This window comes from Monodelphis domestica, chromosome 3, assembly GCF_027887165.1.
Source record: "Monodelphis domestica isolate mMonDom1 chromosome 3, mMonDom1.pri, whole genome shotgun sequence".
Taxonomy (NCBI): Eukaryota; Metazoa; Chordata; class Mammalia; order Didelphimorphia; family Didelphidae; genus Monodelphis; species Monodelphis domestica.
Window position 1 is genome coordinate 258,936,113 of NC_077229.1, and position 17,321 is coordinate 258,953,433.

The 17,321-nt window shown below is 37.7% G+C and overlaps 1 long non-coding RNA gene across 1 annotated transcript in view; it reads right to left on the reverse strand.

The window, feature by feature from the left end:
• Nucleotides 1-8,344, reverse strand: part of LOC103106451 (uncharacterized) — a 40,492-nt gene extending 32,148 nt beyond the window's left edge. The window contains exons 1-2 of the long non-coding RNA XR_464834.2: nt 8,263-8,344; nt 464-567 (exon numbers count right to left, since the gene is read on the reverse strand). This is a non-coding gene — a long non-coding RNA (uncharacterized LOC103106451). The remainder of the gene's footprint in view (nt 1-463; nt 568-8,262) is intronic.
• Between the last annotated feature and the right edge of the window lie 8,977 nt (nt 8,345-17,321).

Consider the following 17,321-nt stretch of genomic DNA (forward strand, 5'->3'; position numbering starts at 1 on the left):
CAGATGGCAAAAGGAACAAGAAAGATAGCATTATTTTCTTACAAGTATCCTAGTCTAATCAAAATTAATTATTCAGAGTTCTCCAAACATAGCCAAACCTTCCCCAAACCTTTGGACCATAAGATCCTTCTCCTGAATTGCTCTGGAGAAACACAAGAAGGGAGAGCTGCCAATGGAAATAATCAATATTATAACAGGGACTTTGAGAGGACCAGAAATGTGTAGCATCTCTGAAAGCTAAGGAAGGCACAAACTATTGGAAGACTCCATATGGACATCCAGAGAAACCAGGTAGTGGAACACTGCTATGTAGGTGCTCCCATTGGCAAAGCCATGCCAGGGAAATGATAACTAATACACTCAGCTAACCCTTGTATCATTCCCAATGTAAAAAGAAGATTTGAACCCTGGACTTCAATCCCCAGAAGCCCTTGGTACTTCCCAGAATTCCCTATAATCTCACCTGAGTCTCCACCTGGGCAAGATCACAATTTGGTGTTTAACGGGCTCTCTGCCTCTGAAGAGCTCTGCTTCCTCTTCTATGCTCACACTCGGCTCTCTCTTCCTCTACTCGGCAATTGCAACATGTAGTGAGTAAAATGTGAATGGGCTAATCAGTCCTAGGCATGTGGTTATTATTTTGTATCCTTGATTACTAATAATCTTTAATAAACATCATAAAATATAATATTTCTATTACTAGAGACTAAAATTAATTTTACAGTTTGGCTGACCATGTCGGTTGTGATGAAATACCCTCAATCTTCTTAACTTTCCTAAATCTTTTCTCTACTATGACTAAGTTCAGCTTTTAATAGCTACTGCCTAGATTTTTTTTAAGCCACGTTTCTCCAAGGATTTTCAGAGAAGCCTCTTGACCAACTTATTCCTGCTGCCTGCTCTTGATTCCAGATTGCTCTCCCAGCCCCAGCCCCAGCCCTGGCCCCAGCAACTCTGGCCTCCAACCCAGATGGCTCATTGCCCCAGGCCCATCCCCAGGACCCAGGCTGCTGGTAGCTGCTATGTCTTTGGAATCAAACACCAGCTGGTAAAAATGGGGGTGATCTTTCCTTAGGCTACAATTAACCTCCATGTGGCAGGGGGCAAGGGACCATTGGGGTGGGGGGTGGAGAGAAAGAGGAGAAGGAAGAGACTTTTCCAAACAGGAAGTTACAAGCATGGCATATTTCACAGAATATCTTTTGAGTGCACTGATTCTTTTACTTATCTCACCTGAGATTCAGGGGAGAAATTCAGCTCCCTCCAACTCTTTGGCCCAATTTGAGATTCCTAAAACCCACCCTCACTATGAGGGAGCAACTCAGTGGATCAGTGGCTCAGTGGATTGAGAGCCAGGCCTAGAGACAGGAGGTCCTGGGTTAGAATCTGGCCTCGGACACTTCCTGGCTGTGTGATCTTGGGCAGGTCACTTGAACCTCATTGCCTACCCCTTACCAATCTTCTGCCTTCTGACAATAGGCATCTAAATGGATAATTTTTAAAAATGCCAAGGAACTTTAAAGAAACTGGAGGTTATATTTTTAAGACTTTTCAGACTCCAATGTTTTATAAAAATCTCTGTATTTTATTGTATTTTGCTGATTGTTTTGTTTAAGATTTAATTTTGTTGGTTTTAAATTCACATATTAATGCATTCAATACTATTCTATTACACTGAATCATTTTAATGTTCTGGTTTTAACTACTGTTATATTTTGATGCTTTTCCCCTATAACTATACTGAACAAATAAGCCCATATATAAAAACAGCTTTTTCTATTTTTGACTTAGTAAATTGTCACATAGAGGATAGATGGATTTCATCAAACTGATTACAATTGCATAACAACCTTCAGAAAATTTAATGAGCTAAATATATCAAATTGATTTTAAGGGTTCTTTAGACATGATTTTTAGAAATTTTTTAAACAAACTCTGGTTATTTTGCCTGCCCCTAATAGGAGGTAAGGTCCATTTTAGTAGCTGAAGTGAAATACAATTATAATCCCCACCTCCCACATTTATAAAAATGTGAATGGATGGGACATCACAGTCTCATACCAAAGGAGCTAGGAAGTTAATCCCAGTGCATGTTACCCCTCTGGATGACTCCCCAAAGAGGAGCGTCTCTCATTTATAACTCTTCAGCTCACTTTACCCAACATCAACAGTACAGAGGTTTGAGTTTTTCCTAGACTCCTCTGCCACATTTTTAATGATATCTAGATTTCTTGATGATGTTCTAGACCCAAATAAGTTTTACTTTGTTTAAAAATGTATTTGCCACACTTGAAAGATTTGCTACATTTGTGAAAAGTGTGACAAATATACATCAGTTCATAGGCTTTTTAAAAATGCCATATAGCAACTTATGTGAAAAATAATAGTGGTTTTTGTTTGCTATTGTAATTAATTGAGCTATTTAGAATTTTGGGGATATTGATACCTATATATTTGTACTACTGTTCTTAATTTAAAAAAAAAAAACCTGTTACTTTGTGTAATTCATTTGCTTATATTCACAGTGGATCATGGCCAGGTATGAAGAGGAAATGGATCTCATTTTTGGTGAGAAACCTTGTATTCTATATTTCCTTAGCTGACACAATGTGTCAATGATTATAAGCTATATTTTTGAATTTTAAAACTCTTTTATTATAATATTATCTTGCATGTGCAATATACTATTTCAGTCTTTTATTTTTTCTCTCCTTTTTATATTTGAAGCACGTCACCAGTATTGATATTTTTTAAACTTTTATTGATTTTGCAATAATATAAGTTTAAAATACATTTGCTTTAATGTCAATGCATGCCGCAAAAGCTTGAGACTATAAAAATGATGCCACTAATTCTGTCTGATTCCAGGACAAGATAATACAAAAAGAGTCATTGCACAGGGCCAAAGAAGCACAAAGCTAAGCCTGAATTGTGCCAGAAGAGCACACGGGTAAAAAAAAGAAAGAAAGAAACCAATCCAGGAAGGATTGATGCACTTCTAAGCCAATACAAAGAACTTGAACCTAGTATGAAGATTTGAGGTTTCTTTTTTTTTTTAAGTTTTGAACAAGCTGGATTTACTTTTTCATTACTTAATTAACTAATTTTTTCAGTTACATATAGAAGAGTAATTAGACTTCTCTTCTGTTCTAGAAGGTAACATTAGAACCAATGAGGATGATTTAGCAAAAGGAGGATTTCAGTTCTATTCAAGGAAAAACTTCCTGAAAGAACTGATAGAATCTGAACACAGAACAAAATATACCACTTTTATTTTATTTCCTTCCTGGGATTTTTTGGACACATTTCTTACCTCCCCCCCAAAAATGATGAATATGGAGATATGTTTAGTATAACACATGTATAAGCTGTATAAAATTACTTATTGCCTCAGGAAAGGGGGAAGAAAGGGGAGGATTTTGAACTCAAGATGTTAGAAAATGAATGTTAAAAATTGTTTTTACATATAATTGGGGGGAAATCAGATTTTTCTGAACTAAAAAGAAAAAGAAAAAACTTTCTTAACAGTTACAACTGTCCTCAAATGAAACAAGCTGTCCCAGTGGGTATGAAATTTCCCATCTCTGGAAGCCTTCAAGTGGAGGCTTGATGTTTCAATGTCTGGAATATTGCAGAAGACATTTACACTTCAGGTAGGGATTTAGATTAGACATACTGGGGATTCCTTTCAAGTCTAAGATCCTACAGAAGTTTCTCCATTTGTGTTTGTGATTAATATGGTCCCATGAGGAATATTCTACTTCAGTCATGGAATCAGTCATATAAACCCAGCCCTACTATTAAGGAGCAGCTTGGAGAATCTGGCTCATTATGTCCATCTTTCTGGCTGTCAGCAGTGAAGCAAATCCTTTTAAAGGAAACAAAAATGTTAGGTTAAATTCCAAATATTATTCATTCTGCTGTTTAAGTTATTTGATTCAATAAGGACCTGTCTCTGCATGTTTGAAGTCATATCTATGGGGGGGGTGGGGGGAATCACAGTGCAGACTAGGTTTAGATGGGTGAGCTTTTCAACTGTTTTTAATTTGAGACATGTTGTTCCACCACTCACCACATCCTCTGTCAATACAGGCTTCCAAAGAAGCCAGGACTATCCACAATGGCAAACCTGAAACGGTACTTTACTTTCACACCAGTAAAACAGGGTATCTTCTCCATCAACAAATCAAAAATGGATGTGAAAACTATAGAAAGACACTGGGACAAATCAGAATACCTCAACAGCTATAACAATGAGCAAAGTCTTTTCCCCCTCTGAATGTGCTTCCTCATCTATCAAACAGGAGTCAGAAAGCTCCCACTTCAAAGTGCTATTAGGGAATGAAGTCCTTTGTAAACCCTACAAGTGCTGTATTGTTGTTGCATAATATGAACGAATAATATGAACGAATGAGAGTCAAAGCCATCCCCTTCCCACTTCAACTACCCATCTCCATCCTCTAGGGAAAGGAGGAAATGTAGGAGAAGGAATATTTAAGTACTGCTGTACCAATGTTCATAGATTCAACAAAAGAATACTGGATTCCCAGGTCTGAGGACTGAATGATTTACTCAAGGTTACAGGCAAGTATGGGGTAGCTCTAGGACCCAAACCCAAGTGTTTTCATTCCTAGTCTAGAATTTTTTTTCAGGGCAGCAAGGTGGGCAGTGACTAGAGTCAAAAAGACTCATCTTCCTGAATTCTAGCTGTGTGACCTTAAGCAAGTCACTTATCCCTGTTTGCCTCAGTTTCTTCAGCTGTAAAATAAGTTGGAGAAGAAAATGGCAAACCACTCTAGAATCTTTGCCAAGAGAACCCTAAATTGGGTCACAAAGAGTCAAACACAAATGCTATCCACATCCAGAGAAAGAACTGTGGGAGCAGAAAAACAGCTGCTTGATCACGTGGGTCGATGGGGATATGATTGGGGATGTAGACTCTAAATAATCACCCTAGTGTAATTATTAATAATATGGAAATATATCTTGATCAATGACACATGTAAAACCCAATGGAATTGTGCATTGGCTACGGGGGAGGAGGGGAAGAATATGAATCATGTAACCATGGGGGAATTCTCTTAATTAATCAATAAAATAAAATAAAGTTTCAAAAAACAACAAAGAGTCAAATACAACTAAAAGTGAGTGGACAACATCCAGTACTTTTATCTTACCTAAAGTTCCACTTTATCACACAGAAGAAAATGAAACTTGACCTACCTTCCCTATTCAGCAGCTTGCTGTGGGGTCTGAACTCACACAGTAGAATTCTGAGCAAGTGTTGATTCTAACTCTTCTTTATGGAGTCAAACAGAATAAACATAATTCCTTTCCTATATGACAACCCTTCAAGTATCCTCACATATCATCCATCCTACATGAGATGTAATGTGGTATAGTGGAAAGGGTACTGTTTCTGGAGTCAGAGGACTTGGGTTCAAATTCTGCCTATGATGCTCACTTGGACAAGTCATTCCACCTTTGTGGGCCTCAGTTTCCTCATCTATAAAATGAAGAAATTTCCCAAGCAGGTTTCTTCAATCCTATCCAGCTGCAAAACTATAATCCTAGGATCTCTTGTTTTCTTGCCTTTGTAAAAGCCTTCATTCCTGGAATGTAGTCCCTTCTCACCTCTAACTAATGGAATCTCTCTCTTTCTTCAATATTCAGTATATTCCATATGGATTCTTTCCTGATTCCTCCAACTGCTAGTACATATCGACTTTATATTATATATATATATATATATATATATATATATATATATATAATGAGTACTCTCTAGACTCGCTCTTGACTACATCTTCCCCACAAGCGTTAAGAGGTTGGAGTATTTTTTTCTATTGCTATTGACTAGTGTCCCTTTTCTGGTGAGGTCTTCCTTATACACCAGTAACTAGAACTTTCATTCCATTTAAGCATTTAATATCAATTAACTTTCACAAAGTGTTACTTACTTTGTAGACTTCAATATTAGTACAAATACCACCTTCCCATACTACTTTGGAGGAAAAGGATTTAGATTTAATTCAATTTCTAAATAGACTTGGTCACAATATGATATTTGGTAATTCTTGGATTATTTGCCCAGGGTAACAGGATTTTTGCACAGTGTAAATATCAACCAAGTATGTGAGTTAAAATATGGCCTCAAACACATCCTAGCTGTGGGATCATGAGCAAGTCATTTAATTCTGCCTGTCTCTGTTTTCTCATCTATAAAATGAACTGGAGAAAGACATAGCAAGCCACTCTGGCCAAGAAAATCCCAAATGGAGTTACAAAGAGTAGGGCATGACAGAAAAGGTTGAGCAGCAATAACAAATATCAGTGATACTGGATGAGTTCTTGCCTCATTGTTGGGCTAGATCTCAAAGACTCTTCCTCCTTTCTTAGGACCGCTAAGCTAAATGAGTTGGCTGAAAACCTTAAATAGGACTTCGTTCTCAGATCCTCTGGTATCTCCCTCTCTGGATCTTTCAGAACTACAAAGTCATCAGGTCTAATTCATGCAAAATGAAAGAACAAAAGTGGAGGAAAAAAAAATCACAGGTCACATGACAGCTTCAGATGGGGAAAGCCAAAAGACTTTCCCTTTACAAAGCTATCTCTCTTTCCTCACCACAATACCAATAGAAGGAAGAAATCAGTCAAAAAGAGGGAACAAGTTAATTAGTGATGGGGGGGGGGGGAGAATAAACCTTTACCTTCCAATTTGGAATCAATATTGTGTATTGGTTCCCAGGCAGAAGAGCAGTAAGGGCTAGTCAATGGAGATTAAGTAACTTGCCCAGTGTTACATAGATAGGAAGTGTCTGAGGCTACATTTGAACCCAGGACCTCCCCTCTCGGGCCTGATTCTCAATCCACTGAGTCACCCAGCTGCCCCCCAATCAGTGCCTTTTGAATGCATCTTGATTTCAAGCTAAATGTCTTCAATCAATCAATAAAGACTCCTAATCACCATATTGTTAGCTGATCAGAACCAGTTATAGAATTCAAAGTCTCCATAGGAGACTTGGCCACACCCACTGCACATGGTCCTCAGGGCTAGACTGATTCATTGGTCAGTCCGCCATTATTTTTGACATCTCTTTCACTTTCATGTTGCCTTTGGAGGAGAGGAGGCCAGTCCCCTATTCCATCTACATACATATTGTAAAAATTAAATTAACTCTCCCCTGATTGTGAAAATGAAATTAACTCTCCCAATTTGTGAAGATTAAATTAACCGCCTGTTTTTAGATTTAATCACCAAAAGTGTAAATATCCCACTTAATCATTGAGTGGGGGAGGTCTGTGACCCATGTGTGCAATAGTGGGTGACAAATCAGAATCAAACTGACTGCCCTCTGGGCAGTCCTAAGCAAAACTTCAACTGTAATTGGTAGACTCAAAAATGAAGGAAGACACAGGAAGTGACACAAAATAAATTGTCTTTAAAAGGGAGTTACAACTTCCTGTGAGAGATCTTCAGAGAGATCTTCGGAAACAACTTAGAATTCTTCTGGAGTTCTGAGTTTGAATTGGAGGTTAATGAAGAATTTGCTGACTAGACCTGAGACCTTTCCTGGTAAGTCTGTTCTTAAATCTCTCCCTTTGGACTGACATGTAGTGAGTGAAAAGAGCTGACTCCTCTCCTGGATTTTCTGAAGAGACTAGCCTCAGAAGAGACCTATCCTCTTGAGAGAGGCTCCCTTCATCCTCAGGTCCTTGGCTCAAAAGTTGAGGCCTTTCCAGCTAAGGACTAAACTCTCCTTCCTGGGTTGAGCCAGGGGCTAAAGCAAAATACTTAGTGTGTAGGCTAGATATCTTACCCTATCCTCTCTCTGGTTTCTTACTTCAATCTCTCTATATTTTGTAAATAAATTTCTTTGGAATTTCATAAAATTTCTGGCAACCCTGTAAAGGGTAAAGTTTTGGTTGAGACTGAATATAATTTTAATTGGTCACCACGGATTTTGATTTCTTAAATCCCAATGAAGTACTCAAGTCAGAATTGAATTTTATGGTGATTTATTTACAATAGGAGGAAGAAATTAAGAAAGAGGGGGAGAGAGAGAGAGAGAGAGAAAGAGGGGGGGAGAGAGAGAGAGAGAGAAAGAGGGGGGGAGAGAGAGAGAGAGAGAGAGAGAGAGAGAGAGAAGAAAAAGAGTTAAACTGCTCTAACTCAGACTGAGCCAGGCAGAAATTCAAGGCCTTGGCCAAGGGAGCCTCCCCAGAGAGCCAAGGGAAAGGGGAGTCAGTCTTATCACTCACCACATGACCGTGTCAAGGAAGCCATCTGAGGGAGCTCCTCCAGGCTCAAGTTCCAGGGTCAACTGGCACCCAGCCTCCCCACAGGAAGTCACAAGAACTCCAAAGGCAATTCTCTACATCACTTCCTGTGTCTCACATGTACCAATGGTGGCTCAAGCTTGGCTTAGGACAGCCCAGAGGACAGTCAGTTGTTTATGATTTGTCACTTGCTAGCACATGCCATTGTAGTGTAGGTGTGTACATTCCTGGGTACTAGATTAAGCAAAATGGAGAAAATCTAAAAATCACAACCCTATTCTTGAATGATCCAGTCTAACCTTTAATTAAAAAAAAAAACTTTTCTCCTTACAATATATACATACTTGCTGTACACATTGCCTCCTTCAATAAAATGTAAGTTCCTTAAGGGTAGGCACAGTTTCTTTTGTCTTTGATCCCTAGCATACAGCACAGTGCCAGGCATATAAAAGGTACTTAATAAATGTTTATTGATTAATTAATTGTATCCATAAAGCTAATTGTGTTCCTGTGTAACCATGTGCTATATAATCTCCCATCATGACTCTCTAATGGAATTTGGGACAAGGCAGGAATCTTGCCCTCTCCCCTCCCGGAAAAGGAATAGTGAACATTCATTAGCTGTGCTTTACCCAGTCCACATGTTTTCCTCTTGGTACTTGATACATCTGCTAAAAACACATCTGAGCAGAATTCATGCTAAGTAGGACAGAGCTGCAGGCAGCATGAGTTAGATTTATGATCAACAGATTAATTTAGATAAATCATCTCTGCCCTGGATCTGCTAAATAAACAGGAGAGAAAAAATGGAATCTCAGAATAATCCCCATGGCCTAGAGGAATAGGAATGAACAACAATAATGCTATTAGGAAAAGGACTTTCGTTAAGACTCTTAGAAGTCTTCGTGTTTTCTTCAAGGCAACATGGGGCAATAAGAAGGACACTCATGATCTGTGGACTCAGAAGACACGTGCTACCTTAATGCAAATCATTTTTAATCTTTGGGTCTCTGTTTCCCCATCAGTAGAGTGAGGCAGAGTGGAAATAATTTCTAAAGCCTTTTCCCATGGTCCCTATACATTGGTACTGGTGGCTTATTAACTTTCATTTAAGATATTACGCCTTGGACTTTGTTTTTCCATTAAATATGGAAATAAATAAACTATGAGAGCCCCTCCAAAGAAGAAAAACAAATAAGATGGGCAGTTAAGGGCACAGAGGGACTGAAGGGCTGATTTATAACCAAGGAATATTTAAGTGAAATATAATTCAAAGAAACTAATGATATAGTATATCACAGAATGTTAAGGTTGGAGAAGGTGAGCTGGACTTATACTCAGGAAGAACTGGGTTCAAATCCTGTTTCAGATATTTACTGTATGACTCTGGGGAAATAATTTAAAAATCACTGAGGGGCAGGTAGGTGGCATAGAGACAGGAGGTTGTGGGTGATGTCTTCTTCAGAAGGTCTAGGATGGCAAGGTTACTACAAAAAGTTATTCAGAGATCTACAGTTATTCCCTTTTTTTTTTGGTCTCTCAGAATCCAGTTTTTGATGTCAAATGAGGTTCCTCAAAGAGCTTCTCCCTAATGTTTCCATTCTGCCCATCTCTGGCCTTTCTACAAAAGGAAACCTAGTGGTTAGGAAGACAGTATGTCCCTAATACTTCTTACTGGATCTGTGAGGCAGTTCTCTACATCACTTCCTGTGTCTCACATGTACCAATGGTGGCTCAAGCTTGGCTTAGGACAGCTCAGAGGACAGTCAGTTGTTTCAACAGCAATAGTTGTAATGAGGGGGCAACTGGACAGCTCAGTGGATTGAGAGCCAGGCTTAAAGATAGGAGGTCCTAGGTTCAAATCTGGCCTCAGATACTTCCCAGCTGTGTGACCCTGGGCAAGTCACTTAACCCCAATTGCCTAGCCCTTACCACTCTTCTGCCTTGAAGCCAATACTTTATAATGATTCTAAGATGGAAGGTAAGGGTTTAAAAAAATCACTGAGCATTATCCATAAAAAGAATAATAGCACTTCACAAAGGACTGTTGTGAAATTCAAATGAAATAAAGTCTATGAAGTGATTTCTGAACATTAAAGTATATACATTTGAATAATTATTATTTTATTGGATTCTGCTTATCTTTGTGTTGTTTATTAATAGATGCAATAGTTGTTTCCTAGCTTTTTTTCAATGACATTCAGATAAAGCCCTTTCTGGGGCAAGTTGATATCCTGTGACTTCAGCAGACAACAAACTATTGTGCAGGTAAATAAAATGATAGCCTTTTGTAAATGTATAAAGCTTTTGAGATTTCAATTAATCTTCTCCAGACTCACTGAAAGCATCTTTGGAACAACTCCAATAGCCATTAGGACAATGTGTATAATATGTACTTCTAAGCAGCATATTAGATAAAGTATTGGATCTAGGGACCATAAAAACATGATTTCAAATCTGGTTTTTGACATTTATTAGCTGAATGATCCTTGGGGCAAGATACTTAGCCTCTATTTGTCTCAGTTTCTTCAAGTGTGAAGTGGGAGATAATATGTGAGATTTAAAATGGTTGAGGTCTTAAACTGTAGTGAGTTAAAATGGTGGAAGATATAAATTGTGATAGATATAAGAGAGGGTGAGTAAATTTGACCGCAGAAATATGTTTCACTACAGTATCTTGGTTTTTAAATCAAATATAAGGTGGTCGCCAGGGAAATATTCCCAATTATTCAAATACCCAAGTCAATTGTGTTTTATAGAGATTTTAATTAGCAATACAATGAGTAACCAAAGAAAGAGAGAGAGAGTAAGAAAGGAATAAGTATGAAGGGCCTCAAGTCAATATGGCCAAAACCTGAGCCTGAGAGGGATCAGTCAGTTTTTTAACACTCACCACAAGGTCTGACTAAACAAGGATTTTAGTGACACCAGGCCAGCTCCATCTCAGCTAACTTCACCAGAGAGCCTTCAAGCCAGAGACTATTCCAAAAAGCCTCTCTCAAGAGATTCTTCCCAAGAGATCCTCATCAGAGATCCTCCAAAAGGCTTTCTCCAAAAGGATTTATCCAAAAGGATTTCTCTCCCTTCAAGAGATTCTGCTTTTTCTTACAAAGGGGTTTTTCTTCCATGTCACCTCCCCTAAGTCCCTACATCTACCAATCACTGTAGATGCTTTCCAAAGGACTGCCCATCTGAATTCCTGCTAAGTCGACCAATCTCCTCAGTAAGTCTGAATCAGAAAAAATTGCTGCTGTGTCGACCAAGATCCTCAGTAAGTCTGAATGAGAGAAAACACAGCTGAGTCAACTAATCTCATCAAGAGAAAACTTGCCCGACCCTTTTAGGTACCTAGCATCCCATTGTATTAATTCTAAAAACAGGCCTGGCTCAAAGAACTCCCTGCCTCACCATAAGCATGGATCCAAGTACTTTCTTTGTTTAGCAATGAGTTTTCTCCCCTAAAGCAGTCTTAAGTACCGGTGGAGTAGAGGTCCTCCCATTTCTGATCCTGGTGAGTTCTCACATCAAAATGGGAAATGTTTCTCAGTAGGGAATTTGTTCCAATTAAGAATTCCCTGATGGGGAAATTTTTAACATTCACAAGTCTGAGAGATTTCAAGATTTACAATAATGGGATATACTTCCCAGGGTCATTGTGAGGATCAAATGAGATAAAATTTGTAAAATGCTTAACACAGTGCCTGGCACTTAAGTAAGTAGTACTTAAATAGTAATTACTCAAGTGAGTAGTACTTAAGTAGAAAGTACTTAAGTAGGCACTAAATAAATGTCCTCTTCCCTTCCCTTTTCTACTACTTGAACTCTATATTTAGAAAACTTTTCATTCCACATGGTTTGGAGATTGTAAACAGGAAGAAGGGTGACTTCTATTAAAGATATTATTCTAGGTTCAAATCTAGCCTCAGACACTTCCCAGATGTGTGACCCTGGGCAAGTCACTTAACCCCCATAGCCTAGCCTTTACCACTCTTCTGTATTATGTAAAAAATGGAGACTTGAACCCAGGACTCTAGTCCCCAGAAGTCTTGCTCACTTCCCAGAATGCTTTGTAATCACACTGAATTCTCACCTGGGCGAGATCACAAATTATTATTTAAAGGAGTTCCCCGCCTACTGAAGGTCTTTCCTACTTCCGCTTCCCAGCAGATGCATCTCTCATGATGTAAGTGAAATTGAATGGGCCTCTCTGGGCCTAGACACATGCTTTCTTATTCTGTATTTTCTTTAATCCTTAACCTTTAATAAATCTCATAAAACTCCTTGACAGAAACTAATTTTTACCTGCCTCAGTTTCCCCCAAATTTTAATCATAACAGTTTGAACTAATTTTAACTGTTACACTTAGAACCAGTACACAGTATTGATTCCAAGATGGAAGGTAAGGGTTTAAATATATATATATATATATATATATTATTCTAATGTTTTTATGATCAATATAGTATCCAGGTGGTTGTGAGCAATGATATTGCCTATAATAATCGTCCGGTTCTCATAATTTGTCATATTCTCAAGAATACTTGGGAATCTGTTTGTAATTCATGGATTAATCCTCTTTGTTTATAAAGTACACGTTTCTGGCATATAATTCTGAAGAATTGATTGGCTTTCTTTTTTTTGCATTCTCCAATATGTTGCACACTTTCTATTTTTCTTGTGTAGTATAAATCAATCAACACATCTGAGCCCATTAAAGATCATCTTCAGTAATTTCTGTTGGCAGTGACTTATTCCTCTATCACCATCATAAACTCCTCCATTTCTATAAACAAATCCGAATGACTCAGTTCTATATTCTTGGAAGACAGTTTGAATCCATGTGAATTCATTTGTGGAGTTCTGACCTTTTGATTCTACTCGAGAATCTCAGCCATTTCATAGGCACCATCTAGAGACAGATGACTTTTGGTTACATTCAACAAACCCAGTGGTGCGTGTCTTTACTATTGTTTTATAAAAGTATGTCAATTTGTTCCCTGAGAATTTCTATCAGTTTTTAAAATCCTTTTCATCTATTTTGAAAATGCCTATCATTTTATTCCTCCCTTTTGATAAGGAGTTAGCCTTTCTGTAGCTGCCTTGAGGTGATGAGCCTTCTATTTCATTATTATTATAGTGATTCTTGTTGGAAAGCTCTTGTTGAATCAAGTGCAAAATGTTTTAATTCTTACAAAGGTATATATAGATGTGAATTAGTCTAGATGTTTTCATTAAAGCTTTGAGTTCAAGATGCCAAAGTCTCGACATTTATGGATGTGACTTTCTCCTTGCTGCTTTATGCTTGATATTTCTTTCCTGGAAGAGACCAAGATATTTATAAGCATTGTTCTTGTCCATTGCTTTAGTTTGGCCTGCAGATTCAGACTCAAAGCCTTCAGTTTCTATCTGTCTTTGGTATATTAAAAACTTGAAAATTATGGAATCCAAATGATATTTTTACTCCATTGGGAAACTTTAAATGAGATAAAGGACCTATTTGATGCATTTTGGGTAAATCAATATAACTTACTGTCATCCATGTGCTTGGAATAATTAATAAAGTACTTTGATACAATCACTTTGGAGAGTTTTTTCCCTATTATTAAAATGTTTATTTTGAACTCATCAAATATCACATGAGAATTTTCATATTCATAGCAGGATATAAAAAGACTATTTTACAAGGAACTTCAAATTTCTGTTATGTACAGCTTAATTTTCTTAAGTATATAACCAATTCAACATACAAATTTCAAATCTATTCTGTTTGCCTGTGATTCCTCCTGGTCTTCCTTCTGTCATTATCTGTGCATTTGTAAAAAAACAAAAAATGCTTTGTTGACATTTAATCTCTTTCTTTCTTTTTTTTTTTTGGAGGGGGGAAGTTCAGTGGCAATCCTATCCTTCACCGTTTCTATTTCTTTTATTGTTCCCTCCCTCCAAAAAAATTTTTGAAAAACATTTTTTCAAAAGCCATTGCAGCAAATATACATAGTAAAGCAAATCAAATTCCACATTGGCCCATGACTCCCTCTGACTTGGAAAGTATATTCCCTTGTATTCAAGGAAAGATGATAGTGGGTTTAAGGATAGGCAAAACCATAATAGATTTTAACTATCTAACTTAATCTCTGAAAGATGTGATATTATATTTCAAATATTCTTCCCATTGTTGTGTTGGTTAAGTACAGCACAGTTTTCCACATGGACATCAAACCCTCTAGCATTTTTGTTTTACTTTTATCTATTTTATATATTTGTAGTATATGACAAAGCCTTGAGTACAGAAAAGATTTTTCAATAATAAAAGTGCTATAATTATTATAATTTGTTATAATAATTGTTGTATATGATTCATTACATATTGTAATTTGATATAATTATAACTGTCACTATATCGTTATTTAGCATTCATCTCATCTTGTACATATAAAAAGAATCTCAGACAAGGTGATCACCTTCCTTCTATGACTCCCTCATATATAATGTTCTACAGACATTTGCACAGATGCATGAAATAATTGATTTTTGTATTTGAATAAAAAGTATTAGGATGTTGAGGCTCACTACAAGAATCCTTGGTACGTCTCTAGTAGCAGACAGCACAATAGGGATGACATGTACCTCGTCTCCTTCCCACATAATCTTGACTTCTTCTGCTTGCTCTTTATTTTGAAGGCATTTCAGTTCATGCAACTTGAAAATTATGAATATGTGGTAGAAAAGCATCTATTTTTTTTAAATATTGTTTTTAAGCTTCTGTAGACTTGTGTTATACTTAGGAGCTTATAGTTATTGTTTTGATTTATATAATGTGCTGGTCCCAAGGGAATTTACTAATTGAATTCTCCAGGATATTGTGAAGTCTGTACTTGGAATATGGAGAATTTGTCATCTGTCATTCCATGAAAGATAGAAACATCTGATATGTAATTCTGGCCATTTTTGCAACCCAAAGTGATCCTCCAAGGATGCCACTGTCTAATGGAAAGACAACCATCAAACAAATATGTACAAACAAGCTAAACGCAGGATAAACAGGAAATAATTAACAGAGGGGAGGTTCTAGAATTAAGAGGGATTGGGGAAAGGCTTCATATAGAAGGAGGGATTTTAGTTGGCACTTGGAGGAAGCCAAGGAAATCAAAAGGCAGAGATGAGGAAGAGGACTTTACAAACAGTCAGTGCAAGTGCCTGGAGGTAAGGGATGGAATGTGTTCTTTGTGAGACAGCCGGAAAGCTAGTGTCACTGGATCAAAGAGTGTATGTCAGGGAATAAGATCTAAGAAGAATGCAAAAGTAAAGGGGAAAGAGAGTGTAGTTTATGGAGGGCTTTGAATAACAAACAGGATTTTCTATTTGATCCTGGAGGTGATAAGGAGCTCCAGGAGTTGGGGGTAGGGATAAGGATAACACAGTCAATCCTGAGCTTTAGGAAAATCATTTTGGTGGTTGAATAGAGAATGGATTGAAATGGGGAAAGACAACAGGCAGTTATTGCAATAGCCTAAGCATGTTGATGATGATGATGAGGGCCTTCACGAGGGTCATAGCAAAATCAGAGAAAGAAGGGAGTTTAATCAAGAAATATTGCAAAGGAAATCATGAGACCTTGGCAACAAATTGGTTGTGGGTGTTGAGAGATAATGAGGAATCACGGATGATATCTAGGTTAGAATTCTGGAGGACTGGAAGAATCATGGTGCTCTTGACAATAATAGAAAAGGTTGTAGGGGAAGAGCAGTTTACAATAAAGGATAAACTGAGTTTTGGACATGTTGAGTTTAAGATGTCTAATGGACAACCAATTTGAGATGTCTGAAAGGCAACTGGAGATGCAAGACTGAATGTCAGCAGAGAGGTTAGGGAAGAATAGATAGACATGAGAATCATCAGCATACAGATGTCATTTAAATCCATGGGAACTGACAAGATTAACAAGTGAAATAGCATAGGAGAAAAGAAGGGCTACTTTCAATGTCCTCTCAATCATGGAGATGGAAAGCCAATCTGACTTCCTATAGAAAGTCTCAAAATTAATGTTTTAGCTCTCCCAGAACATCATGTTCTAGGACTCTGAGATTTCCACATAAGTGAAAAAATAAGTAGAGGCACCTCAATACAGACTATCTATCACCTACCTACCTATCTATCTATCTATCTATATCTATATGTATGTATGCATATGTATAAATATACATATGTTTATATATCTATATGTATGTATATAGGCTAGAGATAGGTCCTGGGCATATGGTTTCATCGGTATAGAAAACTTCTGGATAAGGAAACTCTATCAGTGAAGTTGGTATAGTCTTAGAAAGTTATTGAATTCACAGAGTTCAAGTAATTTGACCAGAATTAAACAACCCATCTTTCTTCTTAGGAAGAACTTGAATCCAGGTCTTCTTGGTCCTTTACCATTATGCCATTCTTACCTGTATATGTAAAGCCTCTCTCTTAGGGTAGACATATCTATATTGTAATGCCTCATAGCTCTCACATGGATGGACATATACTCTATGGGCTGGGTCATTCATTTCAACCTTTCTCCAAATTAGCAGGTCTAGTTTCCTAAAACAAGACTACTACCATTGCTGAGGAAGGAAGGAAGGAAGGAAGGAAGGAAGGAAGGAAGGAAGGAAGGAAGGAAGGAAGGAAGGAAGGAAGGAAGGAAGGAAGGAAGGAAGGAAGGAAGGAAGGAAGGAAGGAAGGAAGGAAGGAAGGAAGGAAGGAAGGAAGGAAGGAAGGAAGGAAGGAAGGAAGCATTGCAAAATGGTAAAGGGCCAAGAAGACCTGGATTCAAGTTCTTCCTAAGGAAAGGAGGGAGGGAAGGAGGGAAGGAGAGAGGAAGGGAGGGAGGGAGGAAGAGAGGAAGGAGGAAAAGAAGGAGGAAAAGAAGGAAGGAAGGAGGAAAAGAAGGAAGGAGGAAAGGGGAAGGAAGGAAAGAAGCATTCATTAAAGCACATACTATGTGCTAATCAGTGTGCTAAGTACTTTACAAATATTATCTTTTGATTGTCATGACAACACTGAGAGGA